At 43.4% G+C, this 17,647-nt stretch overlaps 1 protein-coding gene across 5 annotated transcripts in view; it reads right to left on the bottom strand.

Moving 5' to 3' along the window:
• The window catches only part of LOC126872736 (uncharacterized), a 195,671-nt gene that overhangs the window by 164,221 nt on the left and 13,803 nt on the right, over window positions 1–17,647 (bottom strand). Inside the window, exon 1 of one of the 5 annotated variants that reach the window (XR_007692151.1) lies at window positions 11,742–13,013. The exons of the other annotated variants lie outside the window; for them this stretch is intronic. The gene's annotated coding sequence lies outside the window, so the exon portion shown is untranslated. Of the gene's footprint in view, window positions 1–11,741; window positions 13,014–17,647 lie in introns of those variants that run through there. 5 annotated transcript variants of the gene reach the window in all.

Here is a 17,647-nt window from a genome sequence, read left to right as displayed (position 1 = left end):
CCTGCAGCACCTACGGCACACCACCGAGCTGCGCACTCAAAGTGCAGCCACTCTAAGGATGCGCGACGCGGTCGCCTTAGTTTACAGCCTTAGGACAACCACACAGTGTCGCCCCTCTTTTTCCTATCTCTATCCACAGCTCTAACTCAGCGCTATACCGCGATTTTTTCCCGTCAGAGCATCGCGTCTCGGTCTTCTTCTTCTTCCTCTTTCACGAACCTTACACGGTTTGATAGTTAATTTGCAGCGCGACCTAACGAGACCGGGCTCTCTTTCTTCTTCCAAACCTTTTCCATACTCGCGGATTCTAACTATACCAAGGAACCGGAGAAACCGAGAAAGAAACGACGAAAGAAAATCATGCTCGCGATAGGAAAGAATACATCATCGAAACGACTGTTCCTCGAAGCGATGCGAAACGAACCGAGAGGAGCACCGCGGACCCCCCTCGTCTCTCGACGACGTTCCACTCTTTCATTTATTCCGCGAGGGCCGTCAATAGGAGAAAAAGCTCGATCCGCAAACTTTTGTGCCGCTCGTTCGCTCCGCGACGACCTTCCGGGGGAGGCGACTTTCGAGGCCGGTTTATCGTCGAACGATCGTTTCTCCGAATAATCGCGAACGTGCCTAACGATCGTGGCCGAGGTGGTTGGGTTCGTGCACACGAGGCACGCCACCTTGCGATCGGTCACAAAACAGCGACACAATAACCGGGCCGCAACAATGCCGGGCGACAATGCAGCGCCACCAACACACCGGCGAGCCGAATCTATTGTCTGTACTTCTCTTGTTCTCCTTTCATCCCCTGCACTTCCACGACGAGCCGCAAAGAACGAGGGAGAGACCCGGTGAATCGAGCTGCGCGCGGGGTAACGGCGGAGGGAAAAGCTATCCGCGAATGTCGCGACCTCACGGGACGACTTTGTTTAATTGCGCTGACTCGATTAGACGACCACTCTGCCAGACTCGCTCGAGTTCTTCCGCATTGTATTTTTGCGGCCGTTGTTAATGCCGTAATCATCGTTCCCCCGGAGTAACAGGAATTCAATGCGTCGTTCTCCATTGACGTCTCGACCATACCCTTCTTCCTCGATTTTCCTTTCTCATTCTCACCATTCGAAGCTCGTGGCCAGTGAATTAAGAAAAGTACGTATTGGAAACCAGTTCCTTGCTCTAAAGATTCCTCGTCGTGGAAGAATCTGTTATGCTTGGTCTCCAATGAAAAATCCTTGGTTGCAGCTCGAATGCAGAAACGAGGTTGACCACCGCAGCAGAGATCGTTCAATTCTCTTCGCAAATCAAAAATGCAACTATCAGCAGAGGGGTTGCGGGGGAGAAGATCGCCCACTTCGCGAGGACCAGCCAAAAGAATACGAAGTGCCGGGCGAGTGGAAAGTACCTTCACGCAGCAAGATGGATAAGGGAAAGAAAAAGAGAGGTGATACGGGTTAGACCGTGGCTGTAGACAGAGAAAGAAAGAGAGAGAATCGGCCGCCCCACTCATCCTCCCGTCCGTCTCATTGTGTCGGACGATTGTCTTAGAATAATGGCGGAGACTCACAATAGTGACTACAATGCTTGCTCGTCTAACAATGCGGTGACGTCACGCAGCGTCGTGTACGTGAATGTACCGGCACGGGCGCCCCGGCGTCGTGTGCGTCGTCTCTTCAGAGTTCCTCTTTCTCCCTCCCCCTTTCTTCGCGGCTCCACACCCATCTTTCTCTCGCATCCCCCTCTGCCCTCTCCCTTTCCGCGATTCTTCGTTTCGTTATTCGCAGCTCGATCACCCACTTACGCTCGAGTGAGGTTCAATTGGCACTAGCTTCCAAGATTGTACGCGTTGGATACAATTAACGACCCGGTCCCGGGCCAGAGAGATCGGCTAAACAATCGTCGCCGAGGTTTACGCAAAAAATAGAGTGGCGCCTATGGGAGCAAAGGTTGCGCGGAAATCAACGTACAAAAGCTCTTAGAGAAGGAAGCAGCAGATAGTAATAGCAAAAGGATGTATCGACAGAATTCGATCGAATCGTCAAAGAAATTTATTTCCTACACAATAGAGCTAGGTTTCCAAGAGGACAAATCAGCTTTCCGACGTTACCTTTCCTGTCTCTGTTACATCGATCAAGTTTGACTTTCATTGGTCGCGTGCACGGCCCCTGTCGTCTTTCGGGGCACCCCTGCGTGACCGTGGATTCGGTCAAGTCATCCCTAGGGATCACTTCGAAACGCGATTCCACTCCCCTTTCCTTTGTTACGCGATAGGGCGTCGGTTAACGAGGTTATTAAGCGAAACGATAAATGCAATTACATATCGACCGTTCCACGTGTGAATTCCATCTCGATATAAAAATCGAACTTTTCCATTGAATCTTCTTTATCTGACTAAGAGACGATTAATCGAGAGAGACGAGTTATCTCGTCATACGCATTGTCAATCTCTCAGACGTAATCATTTCTTTTTTAAGGGTCCTTTGTCTTTCTACGCATCATTTGTTAAAAATAAATTATATCATATCCCATCTACATCAAAGCCATCTAACTAAAATCGATTTGCTTTTGCTAATTTACAACATCGTAACTACAGAAATTTTTAATTAACAAGTGACCTGGTGAATAAATTAAATAGCTAAAGAAATAAACATTTCGATAGTTTCTTGTTATTGAACAGAATAATAAACGCAATTACACATCGACCGTTCCACGTGTGAACTTCGTCTCGCGCGATATAAAGATCGAACTGTTCTTCGACTAACTAACTATCAAAGGAATAAGGTACGATTCACGTAAAACAGTGAAAGAAACAAGTATTTCGAATATATGGTTGCGTGAATTTTAATACAAGAAAGATCTTCAGCGATGGTTCGCGAATAACAGCTGCAGGATGAAAAGAAATCCCGTACTTTCAGATCGCAAGAAGCAGCCTATCGACGAGATAAGAATAAACCGGCGCGTCTTGAGGGCGTGAATGGGAGCCGACTGTTAATTAATACCGGCATTCGAGTCGCATTAAATTGCACGAATTGTACGGCATCACCGACGGCAACGCCGCCTTTTGCAAAGACCAGGTGCAGGTTGAAAAGACTCTTATTAGCAAATAGCATGGTGCACCCAACGGAGCTGATACACGAGCGAATCGAAAGAACGGAAGGAGGATCCTCTTCCTTGTGCGCGGCCGCGATTCCAGCAGGATCTCGCAAAGGTTGAGAAAGCCAGACTGCACAAGTGGGATAGAGAGGGTCGAGGGAGGCGAGTTCTTTCGACGTGAACGAGATTTCGAGACGTTTCGCGCTATGAAGACGTCGATTTAAATACCTTTTGGTCGATTCGAGCTGCCTTTGGAAACACACGTTTCAATCGCAGACAACGGGAAGAATTGTACAGGAATTTCGTATCTCTTTTTTTCTTTCAGATAATTAAATGTCACGTCGTTCCATGAGTAATGCCGTCTCTTGTTTCGCACTTTGAGTTTCTAAGGTAAACTCAAAGAGTACATGCTGAGATGTATAACAATTTTTTGCAGCATTACGGACAGATACATATCTACTTCATATAGAAATGATCGATATTAACGAATAAAGAAGGAAGTTTAGCGATGGACCAAAAACATCGAAAATATCTAAAATAACGAGAGCTATTGGATTATCCACTCTATGGAAATGAAACTCATAGAAGAACCAACGATAAAAGGCTATATGGAAATACTTTATGTAGCTATTATACGTATTACGATAATATAATTAAATCTTGAAACCTGCAATGTGTCCTTTATAATCCCCCATGATTAATCGAAGCATCAACCCCTTCAGTTGCACTGTACGAGCAACGGAAATTACAATATATATAAGTATCATCTAGCCTTCTCTGGAAGAAACAGATATAATAACTCAGACATTCATCGAATGTGGAATAATATAGTGACGAAACCACGGGACGAATGTTCGGTTTGCTCAACGTGTTTCAACCAACAGGAGCATTCTTTCCAGGCCCCGCCGTTTGATGAACGAGAAACGATCGGCGACGTTCAAAGCGATCTTGCGCGCGGCGGGAGGAACGACGATAGCACAAAGATTTCGCGAAAGGGGTGGGCAGGGAAGGGGATGGCGGCGAGCAGAGGAGAGAAAGAGATAAAGGGAACCCAGAAAGACAGGGGTACATTGTGCTGGGCCGCTTGATACTTTATTCCGTATAAAAGGAACGGCGGAACAATGGCGGGAACGCGGAAGAATGGAATGAAATGGGACCGAGGGAGACGGATCGAGAGAAAGGAGGAAAGAAAGAGGCGCACTCGCGCCAGTGTGAAGACTCATCACTCTGTAAACAATGCGAGAAGCGAGAGTGACTCAAAGAGTGGCGGAATCCTCAGAGTCCTTCCCTCGGTCGGCAAGAGGGGGATGATAGAGGACAGGGGAGGAAAAGTCCATCTACGCCTTCATTTTTCTAATATTTCGACTTTCTTGATCATCGACGGAGCTTTCTTCGTGCGCTCGCCTCGAGAACTTTGTGGTCTCGTGTATCGAGCATCACGCGTGATGAATCCTCCACTCTAATCTCGCAAATTGCAATAATCAAACGTATACTGGTTCGTGACAGTATTTAAACACTTAGCATAGAAACTTTTTTAGTACTTTTAGTTCTAACTGTCGAATAGTATCACTGACTTTATACATAACTGTAATAATTTCGATCAAATTGTCAAATTTATGGTATTTCATTTCATTTTGAATTTTCCATTCCCATGATACGTATTAGTATATATGATAAAATTAAATTAAACATTTTGAAACTAAATAATTTGGCCGTAAATTGCCGTGCTCTCCGATAGTTCAACGTATATCATCGATACAATGCGCCAATGTTAAATCAGAGAGACTGAACATTTATCATTCGCATTCCGAAAACTCGCTGCGAAAAATTCTCCGACTAGTAAAGCGTGAGCGATGAAACGACAGTACGGTCGTTAGGACAAATGAAAGTTGGCGGGTTCAGGAGGTCAGAAAGCAGCGTTTACGCAAAATTCGAGCGACGCCGACGTCGGCGTGGTGATCGTCGTGGTCGCTGTTACGAGGCGGATTTACAAAGCTATCGGCCAGGCAGAGGCCGTGGTATTGTTGGACGAAGATAGGATTCCTTTGATTGTCCGGGACTGTGCGAAACCGTCCAGGAACGAAAGGGAGGAGGAAGAGGAGGCGAGAGGCGCGCACTGGCAGGAGAACCCGCTTTACATAACGCGTTATCCACCGCGACAATGGCCGCCGAGAGCCGCGCCTCGAGAAAGAATCGTTTGATGTCGAAGGATTCATCGCGACCGTGCTTCAAGTGAGACCAACAGAGAGAAGAAAGAGGCCAGGAAATGAAGGGAGTGGAACAAGGAGGGCTGGAAAATTAATTTCAGCCGGTGAACAGAGAGGGAACGAAAAGCATCGACTCTGGTTGAACGCTTCAGAATAGTCGAGAAAGACGGAGAAACCTTTCGACTGTCCGAGATCGAAGCGTAGTCGTCTGCCACCGATTTCTTTTTTATCATCCTACTACCACTCTCGATAAATACACCCTCCTTCCCTCATAAACATCCTATATATCAATTTCGATGTTTCTACGGCGAACTACATCTGACTCTTAATCGACGTACTTGAGTAATTGACCAACAAATTAGGATCACGTGCAGACATTACACTGTGCTAAGTAGAAACGTTATACACACGCGTACTATGTCAGACAAATTGTCCCTGGTTGTTTGCATCGTTATCAAATACGCAACAATTACTTGATTCGTTTAATTTATTATTACAGCATATTGAAAAATATCTGCGTATTCTTATGGGGGCATAACGAAGAATCATTTTTACATGCATTTATATGCGTTGTATTATGAGTAATTACAGAAACGATTCAAATATTCATCTTTTCACCAAGAGAAATTGATTGGATTTTAGATAGAATGCTATGGAGCAAAGGTTGATTATGTTAACATGAATGTGAATTTGAAATATAAATTTGAAAAATGAAATTCTTTATATGAAAACGTCGAAAGAAGATTTAAGTTCACGTGTCACGGACATTGCACACGAATCGATGCTGGACGCCTCGACTGATTCTTGTCCCTCGGCTGCAGGTTGAAGTGACTCAAATGTGCCGCCAATGGTACAAGGGTGCGTGGCGCCAGCCAGGGTAAGTCCCATAGAAGTCGTAGAAAGAGAACGAGAAGCAGAAGGCGACCCACAAAGAACGAGGCAGGGAAAGAAAGACGAGAGGGGGTGGGATGGGGGTTGAAAATATTTAGACATCCGCGAAGGGATGAATAAGACTAAATTGTATCCACAATGCTGTCTCAGAGGCAGACGCGCTCTGAATAGCCTTAATAAACTCGCTGAATCCTCGGAAATATTTCCAAGCCGGAGGAGTACCGAATGCGGCGAAAACTCTTCTCCCCCTACCGACTTCGCGTTCTTCTCGTTCTAGCAAAGCAACCACCCTGTCGCCCACTCCTCGCGACCAACATCGTCACCCTCTGCTTCTCTTTATCTTCTAGATATCTACGCGAGATGCGAACGTGACAGGGCCCGTTGAAACTTTCCTCGAGAGGGCCTTACGCAACGAAACGTAGCCAAATAAAACGTAACCAAGATCAAAGGGCTGCAGACTATCGGAAACCTTCCTTAAAATCAACCATCATGGAAGATAAAATTAATTTGAAGAATTTTATAACTTTGAGATTTAGTTACATTTTCTAGTATAAAGAATCAACTTAGGTATAGATAAACTAACGAAGGTTTGTACAAGCCAAAGATATAATCGTTAAAACAAGCAATATTTTTAAAATTATGCAGAGGCTGGCAAAATACATGTTTCTAGCTTCAAATAATTTTATTCGATGATAAGAGAACGATTTTGGTGATACGAGATTTATCGACAACACGTTGAATTTCAAAACTGTCCCTTTAAAAGAATGGAAAACGTGACTTATCGTCTTCTTCTTCTACAAATAATTTTTCTACGAATAAGATTCCAAACGGTGAACAGTGTTTTAATTCTAGCTCGGAAAATCAAACCGGACTTACTTTCCTCAGAGTCGAAGAAGATAACGCTACGACGCTTTCTGTCCGGTGTCCAGAAACTTTCGTCGGAGCACGAGAGTCACTAATGGACTCCGATTGTGGCCCCAGTTTCTTCATTTTCCTTCAAATTCCTACAAGTTACACGAAGCAATACTACGATTCTTTTATGAAATCCAAGATAGATAGATGATATCTATGATCACTTCGCGATTGAATTAAATTTATGAAAAACAAGGACACGATTCTTCCATCTTGCTTTTAGAGTGGCGTCAATGGGAATGGGATATGTAACGCGTAGCTCTCCCATTGGTCTGTATAATACGTAGATTTGCTACCCGCTGCGATACACTTTTCCCTGCATTAGGAAAAGAGCATTCGCTCGTTTGTCCTACACACCGATTTGTTTCAGCTCGCAACTGTTTCGCTTCCAGATTTCCTAACAATTTCCAAGAGACTCCAGAACGAATCGAAAGGTTTCGATAAAATTAATATCTTCACTAAGAGATTCCGCCGCAGCTTCATCGATTTTCCTATCAACTTCCGATAAATTCCAAATTTCCAAGGGATTCCAGGGAAGTCCCGCCAAGGTTTCGATGAAATAGTCGCGAAGATCCTACCCACAAAGCAAAAGGGACGTATCGATTTTCCCGAATCCCTGCGATGATTCTCTATTCAACTCTAAATCGATAGGTCATTACGTGTTTCTGTAGAAATCATGGAAGTCGAGCGTTCGCAGCGCGACGCGAAACGACGATGACAACTCGGAGGAACACGTCGAACGCGGGTGCACAAGGTGAGCGAGAGAAACGAACTGCGTGAAAGGGTGCGGAAAAGGAAGCAGGAGAAGGAAGGGGCAGGTGGAAGCGAAGCCGGGCAGAAACGGATTCACGATTTCGCATGAATCGCTAGTTACTGAATAAAGTCCTTTCTGCCGGGTTGGCCGGAGCTGGCGGTGGCTGACTTTACTTTATTATATGTATATTCGCTGCAGCCAGGATGGAAGAGGGTTTTCGCGGAGTTGAAGGGACCCAGAGGACGGCGGGGGTGTCTGGCGGAGGAGGCGGTGGGTGGAGGTAGTCATTCAACCGTGCGGTTCTATGAAATCAAAGGCCACATTGTCACCGGAATTACCTCCATTCGGAAACGACGTATTCAGGCTAGCAGGCGCACGTGGAATTAACCCTATTTGTTTGCCGCCTTCGAGTCGCGTGTAACGAAGCCACGATTTATTCGCGTATGCCACCGCGCCACGCCGCGAGGGACACACTGATCCTGTGTGTGCGTGAACGTATATGCGAGGATCCAAGCGGCCTAGAATCGATAGGAGCAACACGGGGTGATGGAAAAGGAGTTTGTTCCAGCGGCAAGAATCCTGAATCGCAGCTAATGACTCGTTACCAGTCGTTCGTTCTTGAATAAAATCCGCGCGTCAAACGGGACGACGACGTGACGACACCGGCGCTGCTTTATGCTGAAATGCCAATTACACGGACACGACGATTAAGCGAAATAGCCGTTATTGGAGCACGTCGCCACGAGGATGCGACGATTAGACCAACGTCAGGGAAAGCAAACTATCACCGCCACCGAGAGACACGAATCCTGCCATTCCATCGCAATGCGGAGAAATTTTTATATGTGCAGTGGATCGTGAAAATGTTTACGTTTATCGCACAAAGCTTTTATGTTTATAGCATTATATGCGTTATTTAAAATATTTTTTAATATTATTAGCACTGTAACGAGACACGATTATCATAATTATGTACGCGTATACACGCACAATACAATGCATATTCGCAATTGTCTACGAGTGTTCGAATACTTTCATGAACTGCACGTACGTATTCGAAAAGAGACGAAGATAAAACAAAATACACGATCTCTCGTTCAGCTCCGATAATGATCAACGGAGAACATTGAAATGCAAAATATATGTTTATACGCAGCCTATATTTAGCTATATCTAATTTCTATATGATCCCGCGGAGATCTTCTATTTGGATCTGGTCGACAATGAATAGAAAACGCGCGGACATCTATCGTTTTACCGATGGGAAGTGCAGCCGAATTTTATTGATTAATTGATCGGCGATCCGTCACCGGGGTAGTTCACCAATAGGGTTATTATATAGGCTATCGCGTCGATCCTGTCAGCTGTTGGCGTTACGGTTAAACCCACCCGAAATTTCACGCCTGCAGATGACACCGCCTAATTCACCGGCTATCCCACGCTGCGATATCGGTTTAGAGATTCGACTAGCCGCAGTGGATTTTCGTTTATTACGGGCAGGTGTAAATTATAATTATTTCGGTAACATCTGCCTTCCCTTCGAGCGCTATTCCAATCTATGAAACGAGCAGCTCCTCCATCGATTCGATCGAACGTTAAATTTTCCACGCCTCCTTCGTTCCATAAAACTAATATCTCCTATTAATAACTGCATTCAATTAGGACAAAGTCTGCTAACAAGAACTAAATGGTTCTCTAATTTCTCATCCTGATATGCGATTAAAATCTTGAGTTAAGAAATTCAATTTGAAATTAAAGTAATTAAAAAAAAAAAGATAATAATTGAATAAAGAGAAATTATCGTCGATGAAGACGCGTTAAGAAGTTCGAAGTTTGAAAAGCAGTGAAACTAAAGTTAGTATACAGCGTATATACCGAGCCACGTGTGTCTTCAGGACCAAATAGCCACACGTTCACAGGTGGCTGCAGATCTCGCGTGCTGTATTCGGTGGTGCAAGTCGCAGACTAGGGGATTCACGGAAGGTGTGTTATTTCAAAAGCTTTCAGGGCGCACGATCCTTGCGGTCGCGTTGAAGACCGCTGACGGAGCACCTCGTTCCCACCCCGAAACCGCTAGCGAGCCACCCCCCTCTGCCTACGATAACAATGGTCGATTTTAATACACCTCGCGCGACAAGGGGCGAGAGAGATGAACGAGAACTGACGGGGAAAAGGCGATCTACATTTGACGTGCGTCCTGTGAATAAAAGTTGGGGTGGAGAGAGTCAAGAAGAGAAACGATGAAAGAAACGTGGTGAAAAGCGAGAGAAACTCAAAGACACAAGACCAGAAGAGGCCAAGCAAGTAAAAAAATAGAAAAGTAAGGGCAGGAAGCAGAAGAAGAAGAAGAAGAGGAAGAAACGAATGGATGACACGATAGAGGGTGCAAAGGGGAAGGAAGAGGAACAACAAGAAGAGAGTAGAAGGGCAGAGGAGCGTGCAAAAGCGCACGCAAAGAAAAACAAATGAACGCTGCCTAACCGAAACAATTGAAGCCTGCATGGAATAGGGGTTGCTGGCCTTTTATGTTGCCCACCCTCTATGCTCGCCACCCCCGACCAACCACCACCTTTACCAGTGTGCCTAACCCGCAGCTATATCCAACGTCACTTCCACCAGCGCCTCCTCTCTTCTTCCGTCAACCCCCTACCCCCCATTTTTATTCCCCCATTTTTGGCCCTCACCGGCAACTCCCCCTCCCCTTCACGTTTTGCCTCAACGGAACTCGAACGAGGATATTCGAGCGATCGTTCTGATGAGGCCTTTATACGATTCGCGAGAGCCTTTCAGCCGCGCACGCCTCGGATAAGAATTTCAATTTCTCTCTAGCGGCGCACGATTGTATCGGCAGCCGCTTATGCATCGCTGATCGTTTCCTCGTTTCCCAGGAATAGGACTCTATATAGATATTTTTCTTTCTTTTTACCACGAACCTTTCTTTCTTTCCCTTTTTAAGGAGTTGGACCCCGGAAGTTACTTACGAGCTGAATCTTGAACGCTGTGTTTTTGGTTCAGTAAGAGGATCTTTTCCTGTGGTTGCTTAGAGATTAACTCATTGGCGTACTAATTATTTTAAAAAAGTTACGAATATTTTGTCAGAAGCAAACTCTCCTTTTAATATGCTTATTCCTCCATGAAAGAAACGTTCTTTCTTATCAGCTTGTACATTCTATTTTCATAGTATTAAAGTTTTGTAGCAATATGAAAGTAGTAAATAATATAGAATTCAATGTAGTTAATTAATACATAAATGGTATAATAAATATAATCGTGAAACAATGCTTTATGTAGCTGTACTATGTATAACATACATGACCTGACCCTGTAACTTTAATTTTATTTAAATTTCAAAAACTTTTTAATTACTTTAAATTATTTTAAAACGCCAAGTAATAAGAAACAATATTTCACTTGTTAATTATCACTCGTTTACCTCTTTTTTTTCTTTAAGTTTAAGAAATAAAATGAGGTAAAAATTTAGAAGAATATTTAGATAACCATCGATAATCCTATACAAATAATATGCCAAAATAAAAATTTTATTACCTACTGGTCGGAGAATTTACGCTTATATTTCTAAAATATATTATATTTCACATTTATATTATATAAAACCGACTAGCTATTGCCTTGAGTTTCAAGGAAATATATAGTCCGCTATACGTGATAAAACCAGAAACCAAACAAAAAAACGTATCTATGTAAACATCTGTTACGACCTGAATAGAATTATCTAATCGGAGTTAATCTAACAAAAGTGCGTAATCGTTTCGCGAGACTTGCGATTCCGCAAACTACAGGTGAGACCGTAAATGAGATGCAATGGCGTCGATTGGTGAACGAGCGGTGAACCAAGCGTTAAAAAGCAGTATTTAAAAAGCTGTACTCACCGATCAACGATGTCGCAGGAAATTTGGTACACGTGCAACATAAATCAGATCCCCCGGGGATGATAGAGATACGGCACTCTAACAGCCACTCAGTCAAAGCCAAATGTCATAGCAATCCGCGCACTACATCGAGCCTCGTCGACGCGTGTCACGTCAAGGCAAAATTCAAAACCGAAATTCCGAGCATTGTCCTCGTGTCATAGCGTCAGTCACACGCGATTCCGAGAAACGCGATTTCCGCTGAAATCGCCTCGGTTCGGCCACTGTCCACGGCAAAGACAACATCGCGCGTTCTACGACTTATTGAGATATAGTAAATACGAAAGCTGGAATCTAATTATGCGCGTCATCGACCTCGAGACACATAACAAACACCGTTTCTCTTCTCGTTCTCGCATCTCAAAACACGGCACACTGCGTAATACGTAGTACGTCGCGCAACATTCGTCCACATGTTGTCCCGCCAAAAAGTTATGCAGGAAGAAGAAGAATATTCCTGGTTCACGGAATCCGCGAGCTCCGATTGGCTGCTCTTTTTGCAATAACGAATCATCTTCGAGAAATGTTTGGAGTTTGTACTACGCTGGTCAAGATGAGGTTAGGTAGACACCCGCGAATTGATGAACTCCGATATATGAGAAGAGCAAATGTTTTTACTCCATAATTCAGCTATTTTGTACGAAATGTTCCTTTCAGGAGGATAACTCTTTTGTTAAACGACGTTTGGTACACTGTCAACGCGATATTCGTCACAAACATGTCACTCCACGAGAAAAGACACTGATCACTCCGACACCTCCGACGCGTACAAATACGTGCTTTGTAAAAATCGAACAGGGAAACGAAACGAGATGCTACGTAGATAGATGTCACTTTCACGGCCGAAAAAAACGCGGAAGCACACTATTTTCGAGTGCAGAACGAGAACGGACGTTATCACAACGTTTACCGTGTCGCGCGCAGCATGGAACTGATCGCTGCGTGCCACCGTATCTCCCCACTACCTCGCGTCCCCACCACTTCGCTCGACACGTTACCGCGATAGAGATGAGGCACAGGTACATATCCAGAGAATAAATAATATTCGATACAACACTCCGTAAATAATCTAAATGTAAGTCGATTTTATATAATATGTTTGATGTTTCGAACCAATTCTCTTATGAAAAGAAATGGTTATAATTAATTGAAGCTTTTACCTCCTTACAATATTATTTGCTTTCGTTACTCATAAAAAGAAGAAGGAATGATTAATATAACAAAGTATAAATAAAGTTTTCGTCGTAGAATTAATATATCACCATGAATAGATGAGTTCTTTATTAAAAAATTTCGGATATCGTCATTTCTGCAGGCAACAAGAAAAATAAACGACAGATTAAAAATAATTTTTATTTTGTCAATTTTTATGATAAATTCATTGAAAAATAGATCATTTTTATTGAAATGACATTGATTATCAAGTCTTCAAGTGATTTTTCTAAACATTAAATGATTAGAAAATATTAATTCTTGAGTGTTTAAACGATCAAAATTTCTTTGCTTATCGACAACAATTATTAATGATGATTATTTGCTTCGGTTATGAATAACCATTATTGATAATGAGAAGGTTCTTTGGTTACGAATAATCATTATCAGCGACGAGAATACTTTTTCGTTACACATAACTAATATTGGTAACGCACATTATTATTCATCACTAGCAAATATTATCCGTGTTATTGAAAAATTTTTTGGATACCAGTAACCATTACCAATGCATATAAAATTTCTACTCCACCCTAGATGTTTTTCCAAATGACTAAAGCATCCAACGATTAAGTTCGGCTGCTTCGTCACTTTTCATAGAATCGAAGAGCGATAGATTCGCGAGAAACGAAAATCCCCTCGAATATTTAACACGTGCTCGAGGTTCGACCTTTCGAGACCAAGGGTCCTACCTTCCTTCACCCTAAAATGAACTCGAACCATACGGCGCGGGGCATTGTTACACCCAATCCCTCGATATCATCATTGTCGATTCATTCGACACGTTTGAAAGGAACTGTCCCTTTCTTCCTCCGCCGCGAAGCATATTCGTGAAAGATAGGCCAGATCGCAGGTGTCGTACGACTCTTTTTCTCAAATCGAAAAGGAACCAAGAGGAAGAAAGAGACGCGCTCCCTTTCTATTACGAGGGAAGAAAGAAACGAGGAACAGCCGGGCATGCACGTTAGCTCATATGCATCGCAGTCGACAGCTAGAATGTGATGAGACTTCCATGGCCATTGTCGCGAAATTCCGTGGACGTAATTTCGAGAAGCTCCGAAGCTCCGCGATAAATTGCACGCGCGATGAAAGAATCTTCTTCGTGGAAAAAATACGGAAAATTCATGAATTGTCTCTTAAATAGGATCTTATATAAGTAGACGCAACGTGTTCCATCAGTCTGCCACTATCAAGAATTAAGTCGCGGTAATCCATTTGTAGTGGAGATTTCGGCGAGGAAAATTCTCAATGTAGGCAAATTGAACAGCTCGTAAGAAAAACGACTCCGATTAAACGAATACCCTTTATACCCTGTGTAACACAAACGATAAAATTTAGCATAGAGTTACATTGTAATTTCAAGTATTCTGTTCGGCAAAATCGTCGAGTAACAAACCGGAAAGAAAATCTGACGAACGATTGATTCGCACTTGAGCACAGACGCGCCGTTCAAATGGCAAACCATTATTTCATTATGGCACGAATTAGTGATTATTTCTGCGCAGGCGTCGGCGAACCGCAGGAAACGATTATTAAGCCTGAACCGTTGTCTTCTTCTCCGAATGAGATGCAATTTATAATACGCCCGTTTGTCCAGCGGTATCTAATTGCATTCACTCCCAAAGATCTCCGGATATGCATCTAATTGTTACAGTTGTTCCCACTTAAACGTAACTTTGCATTCCTCTGTCTCAGTTAATTCTGCCATTGTGCTTGGATCTTCATTTAGCCGTCGGTAATCCAGAGCAATTAGACAAATTATCCGAATCCTAGTTCTATGGAGCCGTTCCGAAAAATCTTCCACGATTCTATGAATCGAGGAGATGGTAACGCACGTAGCCTCGACCATCATAAAATCATCATTCTATTTGCTTCAATGAAATAGGCGTCCCCCAACGAGATATCGAGTTACCTTCTTCATTGGATCATCAATAAAGGCAATTGTTATCGGTACTGCTTTCTCAAGCAGTGCTTCTCTGGTCTCAAAATATCAGCACATGAGTATGTGAACACCTTGCTCGGTTTGTAATAACAGTACGTGAATGTCAGAGAAATACGTGAATTAATGGGAAACTAACGATAATTAAAAGTACAACGTCTATCAACATCCTGCGTACTTTAGCAGCAGGATAACGAATAATCGTAAAATAGACCATGCTACAATGCTTTAAGACAGTTCTGAGGATAATTATATTCAGAGGATAAAATTATTATCGGTACTCCTATTTGTAATTTTATAATTGAATTATATTCTATCAAAAGTGATCAAGTATCCGTATACTTTTGAACGCTGGCGTACATGTGTCTTCGGCCATGACTTTCACGTTGCAATCGTCGAATAAACAATTAACTGCAAGTCTAAAGAATCGAACATATAGGAGCGGTTAAAAGCCGAACAAGGTTGTCTCGGTTCTCTAGACATCGATTCACGATTTTTAATCAACGAGGTGGAAAACGCGCCTCGGTCAGCGCACGCGCCGCTTCTTATATCGCCTTAAGAAGACAATTGCCGCGGGAAGAATGGCACCGTAAATGTGATAGCGGGATAAAAGAATACGGAATAAGAACGGCTCGCTTGGTGACCGAGACGGTGTTGGTGCTCGTGCACGTACACAAAGAGGCGGGTTTGTGAACCGCGATGGTGGAGGAAAGCCGAGGGGGCTCGCTGGTGGCACCGTGGCACCTATACATTTAAATAAATAGCGTTTCATTATAACTTTTGTGCGCGCGTTACTGTCCGCCTGACAATGCCTGAAACAAAGCGCCCTTCCATTGTTTTCGAAATAAAAGAGCGCCGGCCCCACGGCATGGCTGCCGACGACGACGGCCAAGCACCGTCCATGCCGTCTCCAGCTTAGAATCGACACCGTCTTCCTGAGCTTTGCAGGACACTACATCGTCCTATACGATTATCCTACTTAATCGGTTGGTTAACGTGTTCATCGAGTACGACATGAATTCGATTTGTCACATACGTTTAGATGATGTGTATGGTACCGATTTAAATACAAATCTCTCATTCGGATCAATCATGTTGCTTGCGAATATTTATGCAATAATTCATATTTTTACAAGCGCAACCGAAGAAACGGGGGTTAAACAGAAAATTGTAGAATATTTTGTACGTGTATTCTGTATCTTTAATTTTCGCATAAAATTCATTGCCTGGACTGCTATACGCTAACAAATAATTATATAAACAACGTATCGATAAAATGATTTCAAGTTGTTTGAATTCGAATCGCTTGAATGCAGACTTATTCTGTAATATCTTAAATATCATGATGATCGTGATCAAAGAGTATATTAAAAATTAATACGCTGCAGCTTGAACGGATAAAAGCGATCGTCGACAGAAAGGATTCTCGCGTAAGACGCGAGCGTAAGGGATAAGAAAGTATGTCAGACGCACAAAATAGAAGTCTCCAGGATGGTGAATAAGAATCGCGATGCAGCTTCGCGCAAATTTCAGCAAGAAGGATTGCAGCAAATTCCGATGCAATAAAAATCGCAGGCGCGGCATCTGCAAATAATGTATACCAGGTACGCGTGTACGTGTACACTTACTGCGCGAGCTTCCAGAGTGCATAAAGGCTCGGTAAATGTGGCTCGCGATATTGTGCACGCGGCCCGCTTTGTAAGGAGCGAGGCTGCCGTCTTAATATCGCGGGAGCAAGGATTAACCGCGAGACCCGTCTAAGAATGGAAGGATCACGGTGGGATTCTAATTAAACGGAAAACAGCTTCATTAAGTTCGTAACTGCCTCGGGGCCATGCTTCGTGGTTCCGTACCTATGCCATGTTAGGGCGAACCTTTGGATGCATGAACTATGTAACGATGAGTCATGTATTTCGCCCTAATTACGTAACTGTCTGGACGTGTGTAGGTATCATCAAGGCGCAGATCGATTAGGCTGGTATTTTCCAACGATATATTCTTAATACTGCATTATCGCTATCTTAGCTAAAAGGATGAGCTGGATGATCTTGGAAGCATAAACCACGTATTCCGCCCTAATTACGTAATTGCCTGCACGCGTGCAAGTATCACGAAGGCACAGGTCGATCGAACTGATACTTTCAGAACGGAATATTTTTAAAACCGTATTAATGTTATCTTTAGAAAAGGGACGATCAGGATCTAGATGACACATTTCCAGATTGTCTATGTTTATCGGCAGTGATGCTGATACATCGATCAACGTCGTTCATTTCCTTTCGATTCAATCGGATCTAGTCGAGCTCATCAGATAGCGAAGAATCGATATTAAACGTAATTTTCGTCGCACTCGAATCGAGGCTGGCTTGTGCCAGTTGGATATTTATAAATCCAGTAGACGACGTGGTTCCGTGTATTTTCGCGATTTCACGTGTGGTTTCCACCGCATGTTTAAAAGAGGGAAGAGGGGGGCAAGGTAGATGAGGCGCGCACGGTGTGACAGAATCAAAAGCGACGCAAAGTTGCCGTGGATGTAGTTACAGTGGCTTCGTTACGTGTCGATTTGCCGCCCAGTTGAAAGACACCAATTTATAATTATTGCATTGAATAGTCCGACACCGTACACGGTAACTCCCTCCCATTCGATATTACCAACCATTGTACAGTTTAGATTCTATGCAGTCGATGCTCTCTTCCCACTACCTTCGCGCAGCTT

Source organism: Bombus huntii, chromosome 13 (assembly GCF_024542735.1).
Source record: "Bombus huntii isolate Logan2020A chromosome 13, iyBomHunt1.1, whole genome shotgun sequence".
Classification (NCBI taxonomy): domain Eukaryota; kingdom Metazoa; phylum Arthropoda; class Insecta; order Hymenoptera; family Apidae; genus Bombus; species Bombus huntii.
The sequence above is the reverse complement of the archived record's forward strand: the minus strand, read 5'-3'. Positions and strand labels throughout refer to the sequence as shown.